The sequence below is a fragment of the Gambusia affinis genome, linkage group LG18, assembly GCF_019740435.1.
Source record: "Gambusia affinis linkage group LG18, SWU_Gaff_1.0, whole genome shotgun sequence".
NCBI classification, from domain to species: domain Eukaryota; kingdom Metazoa; phylum Chordata; class Actinopteri; order Cyprinodontiformes; family Poeciliidae; genus Gambusia; species Gambusia affinis.
Window position 1 is genome coordinate 12038972 of NC_057885.1, and position 9149 is coordinate 12048120.

A 9149-nucleotide genomic window follows, 5' to 3' on the forward strand; every position below is an offset into this window, starting at 1 on the left:
CATTCCCCTTTGCTTCTTCCAGTATTCCTACCACCACCTCCTCTTTCATCCCTCATTCCTTTACCTCAGCCCAACCTAACCTTCTTAAAGATCAACCTATCCAACCTCTTTCACCCATTACTCCTACATAGCTACTTAATTTCTCATCTCTACCGCATCAATCGTTTCACCCATTAGCTCTACCTCACTCATCCTTCTTCTCTCATGACCATCTTTATCTCCATCTCTCATTCACCTCTCTTACAAATGCATCACTTATCCTTCATCTTTTATCCCTGCTCCTTCTATCCTTTGTCTCCATTTTGTTGTGTCTTCAGAGCCAAAACTCTGATCTGAACAATATCTGTAAAATGTGAACACTCTAAACTAAACACACCATTCCCAAGGAGACATGGCAGTAGCAGATTCATATATGCTGTGGGGATGCTTATATAAAAATATATACCAGAGTTTTTATTTGGTAAAATAAATGCACCATATTTTCTCTGTCTTACAAAATAGCACATTGTGTTTGTAATGTATTTTGAGAAGATTGTCAGCAAGATTACAATTAAACAGAACAAAGAGAGTTCAAGGGAGAGTAAGCCGATTTAACCAGGTGCCCTCAACTTTCCCATCTTTAAAAAATGGGAAAGTTTATCCACCTATTATAAATGTAAAAACAAAGACATAGTTCAGGGGTGGATGAGTTGAGATTTGTGAAGGCTCTGCCAACCGTTACTAAGCTGTAGTGCTCTTTTTCAGTTTGTTTTGAATTGTATCCTTCAAATTTTAGCAAAGATAAATTTAATTAAATATTAATTTTGTGCAAAAAAACTCCCCCAAAAACAAAAAAAAACAACATTCAAAGCACAGAGTTAAAGGTCATTATGTGTTTTCTTCAAAGAAAAATATTGCAAACGAATTCAATAACCTTGAGACATTTACTTTCGCAAATACAAGGCCGTCTGAAATACCAAAAATAATTCTGGCTCCGCACCTTAGCGAAAATTTATGAGTCATATTAAAATAGAAAGATCCTAAGCAGGAAGAAATCCGTTTCAAGAGGAATCTGAGCTGCACAGGCCGGACCCTTCTGTTGGGAATTCCTTAGCTGGCTGTAGTTCACCTACAGCCAGCAGAGCAAAGTCATAGGGAACACCTGCAAGCGCTTGATGTTGCAAATGACTGGAAAGAACAAGAACAACACGGAGTTGGCCTTGGCAAATCATTCATCATTTTCCACTACCTCCCCCCCATGGACCTGGTTCACTGTTTAAAGCCTCCCACAGAAGCTGTGGAGTTCACAGATGTAAGTTTGAGGCAGATGTGCAGCTTCTGTAGCACAGTGAGGATACTACCTTAAATTTCCTGCTCTTGGTCCTGGCATCACTGTTTTTGGCAAATGTGCCTATTTATATGGGGGGGGGGAATCCAGTTTGGGAATTAAATAAACAAACAAATGCTCCTTGTGTCTCTTATATATCTGCTCAAAATTTTCTCCTCCCACTGCATGTGTCCTAGCTGTGAAACCAGTTAATAATAGCCATACAGTACATGCTTCTTTGGCCCCATTACAGTGGTTATTACTGCTTAAATTAGGGAAAAGAAAGAATGCCTAAATCCATCTTGTATGAAGGAGGCACCTGAAAAAGATGTCACTATTAGCAAACTTAATTACCTCATGTCCTAGGGGTACACAACAACACCCATCCCCAACAACCCACCCCTTACCTCCACTCCACACAGGAAGAATGAAAACATCCCTCCTACATGATCACAACATATTTCATGCTAATGCTAACTGCCTCGCCACCATTTTTTCCTCCTAAGACATGCAGGCAGAATGCTAATCACAACCACAGCAACAGGGTTTCATAAAAGTTTTTACATCGCCTTTTTCTGTCCACATTACAGCAAATTAGTGAAATGGGTTTTTTTTGTTGGTCTTTAAAGTGACAGACCAAGATAATGTCATAATTGTTAAGTGGGGAGGGAAAAAAAGGACCAGGTCTTCAATTTGAAAATATTGAAAGTTTTGCAGTCAGCCCCAACTTTAACACCAATAGCCTGAAGTCACATTATTAATAAAAATAGTTCACTTATGTCCAAATTCATCTCAGTGTAGAGCTGCTCTGTGAAGAGGTTAATTAAATATCAGTGTACAGAGAGCATAATGAAGATTAAGGAACACAGGAGACAGGTCAGGGACAAAATTGTGAAATAGTTGGACAAAGGGTTACATAAAACCATATGAAATGACCTGACCGTCCACCTACACTGACAGACACTAGAGAGAAGCAGCCAAGTCTGTAGGAGCTGCAAAACTCAGACTTTTAAGTTTAAGGATCTTTTTATCAGAGAACTATTGGTGGCGACAGTGATAGCAGTTCATCTTATAACTGAATACCCACTTGTGACCTTGGGAGGACAAGACACATTCCATTTCCAGACTCATACAATTTTTTCTGTAAAACGAAAAAAAAAATGAACAAAGTATAAAAACAAAAAGCAAATTACATTTTCCATCCATTTCACAACTATACCTGTGTTTTTCTTCACATAAAATCGTATTAAAATTTAAATTAAAGTTTGAAAGTAACAAAATATGAAATGGTTTGAATATTTAACAATACCGATTTGATTTTATATTAAAGAAAATAAATGTCTTGTTTATATAAAGAAGACATGTTAGGCCCGTGTGCTTCCATATGTGATGATACTTTTGCCTTTTTCCTCTTGCTGTGGAGATTAAACATAACGACTACTTGCATAACATCATTGGTGTTAGCCAAGATCTCAAAAGCCATGAAATGAAGCAGGACCCTTCATGAATATCTTCAACATGCGTTTTTCTGACTAAAGGTGAACAAAATATTCACATGAGATCAGCCCGTAGATTAATCTACACACAGTACATGAGTCCTGTATGTATTTTTTAACAGGACATTCCAATGAGGTGGCTGCAGTAGTAGAGAATCCAGTGGACTATTACAAGATATGCCATGGTTTCATTGAGACTACTTTGCTGAACTGAGGTAAACGCATGACAAGCTAAATCAGCCGGAAGAGAAGACAAGAGGGATGAGGGCAGACAGACGAAGGCAAAACAAAGGAGGGGGAAAAATGAAATCATGTACCATTGAACAGCTGTGCCGTTTCTGCGGTCACTGCTCTCCAGGACAAGCTGAGAAGGACAGCTTCACTGTTTCTCTCCCCCATGTTGGTGCAGGAGATCAATAATATCGCTTTGTAAGGGAAGTCGCAGAGCTTCTATTGTGGAAGATGAAGCATTGTGTCTGGAATTGTTAATATTCTATAATGTTGCTTCAGGTAACCATTATACATAATAAGATTACTTCTAGTGAGCCGTACATTGGAAAATGATGCCTAGCCCTGTGCTTATTTTTGTTTTTAATATTTTTGGTTAGACAATAATCTCAGTGAAAACAAACAAAAAAAAAAAAACAAATGTTAAGGGGGTAAAAAATAAAAAAATCTAAATTGGTCCTTATGTGAAAAGATAACTGTGCCCCATATGTGCCATCAACAGTATGCAATAACTGACAATGAATGTTTCACATCACGGGGGCCCATTTTGAGCTCCAGGTCCAAAACTGATGAGCAGACATTCTGCCAGAGCAGAATTCATTTGTGTCCTGAAGAACCAAAGCAGCTCCAGGACATCATACTACCACCACCATGTTTGACAATTGGGATAATTTTTTTGTAATCATTTAATTTTTTTTATCAAATGCTGCCATAGTTTTCCTAAAATTCTTGATCATTGCATTTTCTTGGGGGTCCGTAATGGATTTAACTATATGGAACATTTTGAAGTCCATTTCCTACAACTTTCCTACTTTTGGTGCATAGTGGCTCTTCCAGTGTTTCACTGGATACCCAGAGCCTTGGAAAAGTCTTTGTGACATTCTCCAGAGTAATAATTGTCAATAACAGATCTTTATTGTTCATCTTATTTCTGCTTCAAGTTGTCAGGTTGAATTTTGCTTTTTTTTCCTCCTGATGAATACCCAACCTCTACATATTTTTGTGAAGCTAATCTATGAAGAGTTCACAAAACATGTGGTTAATAAAATTTATTAAATTCTCTTTGGCACAGAGCCGGGGATATCTAGACAACCTTTTCCTCCTGGGGTTATCTGATATTTATTATTTTAAACATTTAATTGGGAGAAAGTAAAAACAGAAGTGATGAACAAAGGGACATTTACCTTTTCACAGCACAAGAACAGTATACATTAGCTCAACAGCTAGAAATTTACAAAAGATTGTTAGGAAGGTTGAGCAAAGGTCTTTTTCTGTGTCCTGAAGGTCACAAAGGCCTTGTCTTTTAAAAGCACATGAGGTGATCTAAGATTTATTCTGAAAACATAATTATGCTGGAGAAAATACTAGAAAAACAATATTATTAGCTTGAGGTGAAAATATCAGCAGATAATTTTGTTTTTTTCAGTTTTCGCTACTTTAAAAAAAACAATATTTAAAGCTTCACAAAAAATAACAGTCTGCAAAAGATATAAAAAAGCATTAGCAAAGTGTGCAGAGATGCCTTCAAATGAAATAATAGTTTGAAGTCAATCCAACATACAGTAGTGCTACGAGTGGTAAACAACATCACATCTGCAAAAATTCACTTCTGAAATAATTAATGGTAAAACTCAATGAGGATTCTAAGGTTACCTTAAAACCCAAAGTTTTCTGGTATTTCTCTGATGTTGAAAACCTATAATGTTCCAAGACCCATTCTAGACAACGGAGTGGAACTGCTGAAAGTAACATCAATCCAGATTTCTCATATTTGTCTTGGGATAATGCAAAACAAAAAATATTAATTATGGAACTTGGGGACCAACAATATGGAGGGAGAGAAGAGAGGATGAGTCCAGTATTAAACCTAATGATGTTTTAGGTTGCCCTCTCTGTTGGTCCACTGTATGTAACGGGTAGTTTAATTTTTGTACTTATTCTAACGAGTATGCAAACTTACTGAATGCTGCTCTTATTAAAAACTTTAAACTTCTATTACTGTCCAACGGCATAACACAAGCCCTGAAATAGAAATATCCTGATGGTAGGTATAGACAGGAAAGCAGGCGAAGAGATGCCGGGATGATGTGTAGCAAATGGCCACCGGCCAAGACTCAAATCCAGGGCTGGCTGCAACAAGGACTGACAGCTTCCATACATGAGGCACCTGTTCAACGCTTAGTCTCCCCAATGGCTTCACGTTTGACAGTGACTAAATAAATAGACGGTCTAAAGGGCCCTCTAACTCAGTATGGACATGGAGCTGAGATATGCATTTTCAATCCAACATGGTGCCGAATGTTTTCTGTTAAAGACAAAGATATTGTAAATTAAACTCTCTGCTTTCAGCTTTTTTAAAAGTTGACATTACAAGGATTCATTTACCAGGTTTAGGCATCTAGGCTGAAACCTTTCCCCATTTTTCTTAGGATATTAGCTCAAGTTGAGATTGGATGGAGAGAGTCTGGTCAATTTCTAAATGTCACGGGTTCTCATCTAAATGAGCGTCTAAACCCACAGCATGACACTGCCACTCGTATGCACCTTCTTAGGTGCATGATTTATTTGTGAAAAGGGGATCAGAGCTTGGTAGCTTTATAAACTACTTTGAACTTATCCACAATAAACTTCTTGTTCATTAAAGTTCTGAGGCCGTCACAGAACATCACTATGGTCACTAAAATTAAATTGCACGCATGCCTGCAGGTTGGCCTCAATTACCAATCATTGGCCGCTTGAATTGGCAGGTTGAAATTTATTATCATCAGGGTAAGAGGGGACTGAATACCAATGCGAATCATGCTTCAGATATTTTATTTGTTAAAGATTTTAACATCCATATGAATAATTTTCCTTACACTTCAAAATCATGCACTGCCTTTCGTTGATCTCCAAACAAATCAGCGGCAACAAATTCAGAACTCTGAGCAGATCAGAGGCAGCATCTGGAGGGAGATTGCCTATTTTATGTATTGCTGTGTGCAGATGTTGCAGCTATGGAGTTCCCTCCAGCACTGGTTTGTTTACAGAAAGAGAATCATTTTAACTAGCGCATAATCCTGCTTGTCAGTACTGCTGAGCTTGAAGTTCTCATATTTTGCTGGTGTTATACTTGCACGATCAATAAGCAAACACAAAAAACCCCTCGCTGCACGGTTTAAAAAAAAAAAAAAAAAAAACTACCTCAAGTAAAACCCAATATGAGAAAAGTCAGCATGAGGGCTCTGTGTAATATGAATGAGGTATGTAAATTCAGAAAATGCTTCCATTCTTCCCATCTTGCTGGATTAATGACTATTAAGCTCTCTTGATGTAAAAAAATAAATAAATAAATAAAAAAAAATCAAAGATGCAGCAAACACAACCAAAAAAAACCCCAAACAAGCCTAAAAAAAAAAACACCACTAATTTCAACCTCATATGACACAAGAACAGAGGTTTGAAAAAATAAAAACCACAAAGGGCGTGTTTGTTTTCTACTTATATCCAAATTAGGCATTCCTAAGTGATCTTCCTATAGTGAGATATCCATAAAGCACGTCCAACTCTTCAGTGTACCATTACCCCCCTCTGCTGGTGAAGACAAAATTCAAACTCTCCCCAAGCTCCACAACGGAAGTACATTTAAAACATTTTTACCACCTCATTGTTATGACCCAACACATTCTGGCTTGGTGTTAAACAAGGAGAAACAGTCTAACACATGCTGTAGATTTTATTAGTCGAGCGGAGCACTGTGACTCATTTCCAAGTCAGTGGCTGGAGGAGTTGCTTCAGTATGCAATATGCTCTCCTCTCGCCGGATGACTTGCTCTAGCTCTCCCTCGTTCCCTGCCACCTCTCGCTCCTTCATTCACAGTCGAATTCATTAGCTCTGCTTGCCATGTTGGCGATATGGTGAGGAATGAAAATTAAGGTGACAGAAAAGATATTAGCAGACGTCTCGTAATAAAATCAACTGATGTTATCAGGGAAAGTACAACGCACGGAAACTCCCAGTGTCATTTTTTTCTTCCTTTTCTTCCTGCAGATGTCCTCTATGTCTCCTTCTGAGTTAACGTGTTTCCCTCAGTGCACGCTCTCTTTCTCCATTTCTACACACCATCGCACATGGAATCTTTCAGCTTATTATGCATCGCTTTGTGTCATGGATGCTGTGACAAAACAACATGAAGACGACTTCAAATCGACTAAGCCAAGAGCTTCTCCATCCCTCCCTCTGTCCTGACAAAGTAAAATAAAAAATAAAAATGTTCATGAAACAACTAAAGTTAACGCCTCATTCAGAAGCATGTAGCGACACATTTCGCTATGGTAACTGCTAATTGTTTTCCTGCCTGATCATTGTAGGGAAATGCTGTCCCTCTCTTCCTCACAACCTTGCTTTAACAGATTGAGGTTTGCAGATGTCTATTGGTACACAACTCTCTGAAGATCTCGGTATTGTATTCCAGTCAGGCTGAAAGTTAGACTTTGATCGGGTCAATGAAAAGTCTCGATTCTTCTCCTTTCAGGTCATGCTGTAGCTCCACTTCTGTCTTTGGTAGATCATTTCGCGCGGATGGCATACGGAGGAGTTCATGGTCAGCTCAATAGCCACACTAAGAGACAAATTTGCAAAGACAAGCTTCTGTCTGAGTGCTTTCTGGTTATTTATACATCACTTATCAAGCCAGTCATGTTCCAAACGTGGTTTCCTCCACACAGAGCTTTACACAGATAAACAGGCAGTCTTTTCCTATTACTAATGTTGACTGCTTCCACTCTCCATTCAGAAAAAATCTCTGTTGATGCATTTTCATCTTGTACTAAAGATCCTATCCAAAGCATTTTGCTGTCATCTATTGTTCATACTTAACCTATGATTGTCATTTACAGCATTAAGATGTACCTCAACCTATGTTGATGGACTAAAATAGATTCAGTCAGATTTATACTGCCTGGCCAACAAACAAACAAAAATAAAACAAATCACCATCTGAAGTTAATTGAGCAAATAGATATGAGCCTCATGTTGGACAGCTACTGCATGGACAACAGTCCTCCAGCTGGCAACAAGTTCCTTAACCCCAGTTGATGCAATTAGTGGCTTCTCATTTCTTACTGGGGCGTAGGAGGGAAGTTATATCCAGGTTTGAAAAACAAATCACCCAAAAGAGAAGTTTAGGCATCCTAATTAGCCTGTCCTTGGTCTGAACATGTTGGCAAAAATCTGTGTCAAGAGGGCTATCTGTCCACAAAGGTGCCGTTTCTTGGAAAGCTTCCTTGGCCTCCTTCAGTTATATTCCAGTGTTACCACTTAACTGATAAGTGCCAGTTCATCACAACCTAAGAAAAAGTGAGAGAGAAAAAAAAGCTGCATGCAACAATACTTGCCATCTTGTTCAGATCTTCTGATTCATCTAGAATAATGACTGGTAAAGGTGTGAACATGATTTAAAGGGGTAAATAGTTGTGATATCAGAGCACTAATAAATTAATAAGAATCAATTGCAGGATAATTATGGTCAAAAACAGGAAAGATGTATAAAGGATGTGGATGCATCATCAAGCTCTCTACTGAAACAACATATAGTACTTAAATGAGGGCCGCTGACCTCAAGGAAGAAATTGAAGGATTGACTCGAACAACTTGATCAGTTCCAGGACATCTACCATAAAAACAATATGAAGTTCAAAATATGTATAAAACTACAATCTAGAATCTTTTAAATACAAACACTGACTGTAGTGAATTGAATGGAATTCCTTAAACAATTCCTCTTGGAAATGTAGAGTTTTGCTTGCTGGTTTTGAACCGCCATTTCTTTTAGATAAAGCCGAGTTATCTGATGTGGCCCTGCTCTTCCATCTTGTACTCCTCCACTGCCTGAGCATCTGCTGACCCTGGCTGCTGCTGATGCAGCCAAGATAAAACATACCATGTTCATGAACTCACTGCTTAGTAGCATTTCTTACCACAATATGCATTTACACATGATTAGACCCTTTACTTCACAAGCCTTCATACAATTTAGCTAAGTAATTAGCTATATTTGGTCTGACCACATTAATAGAAGCTATGCTTCACCTGTGAGGCTCCTGTCTCCCTACCAACATCTCTACCTGGCCAGTTTGCT

The 9149-nt window shown here is 38.3% G+C and overlaps 1 long non-coding RNA gene across 1 annotated transcript; it reads right to left on the minus strand.

The window, feature by feature from the left end:
• Window positions 1–7336: 7336 nt before the first annotated feature.
• LOC122820328 lies at window positions 7337–8868 on the minus strand. Its single transcript, XR_006368766.1, has 3 exons — window positions 8757–8868; window positions 8628–8681; window positions 7337–7631 (listed from the first exon to the last, which is right to left on the minus strand). It is a non-coding gene; the product is annotated as an uncharacterized LOC122820328 (long non-coding RNA).
• Between the last annotated feature and the right edge of the window lie 281 nt (window positions 8869–9149).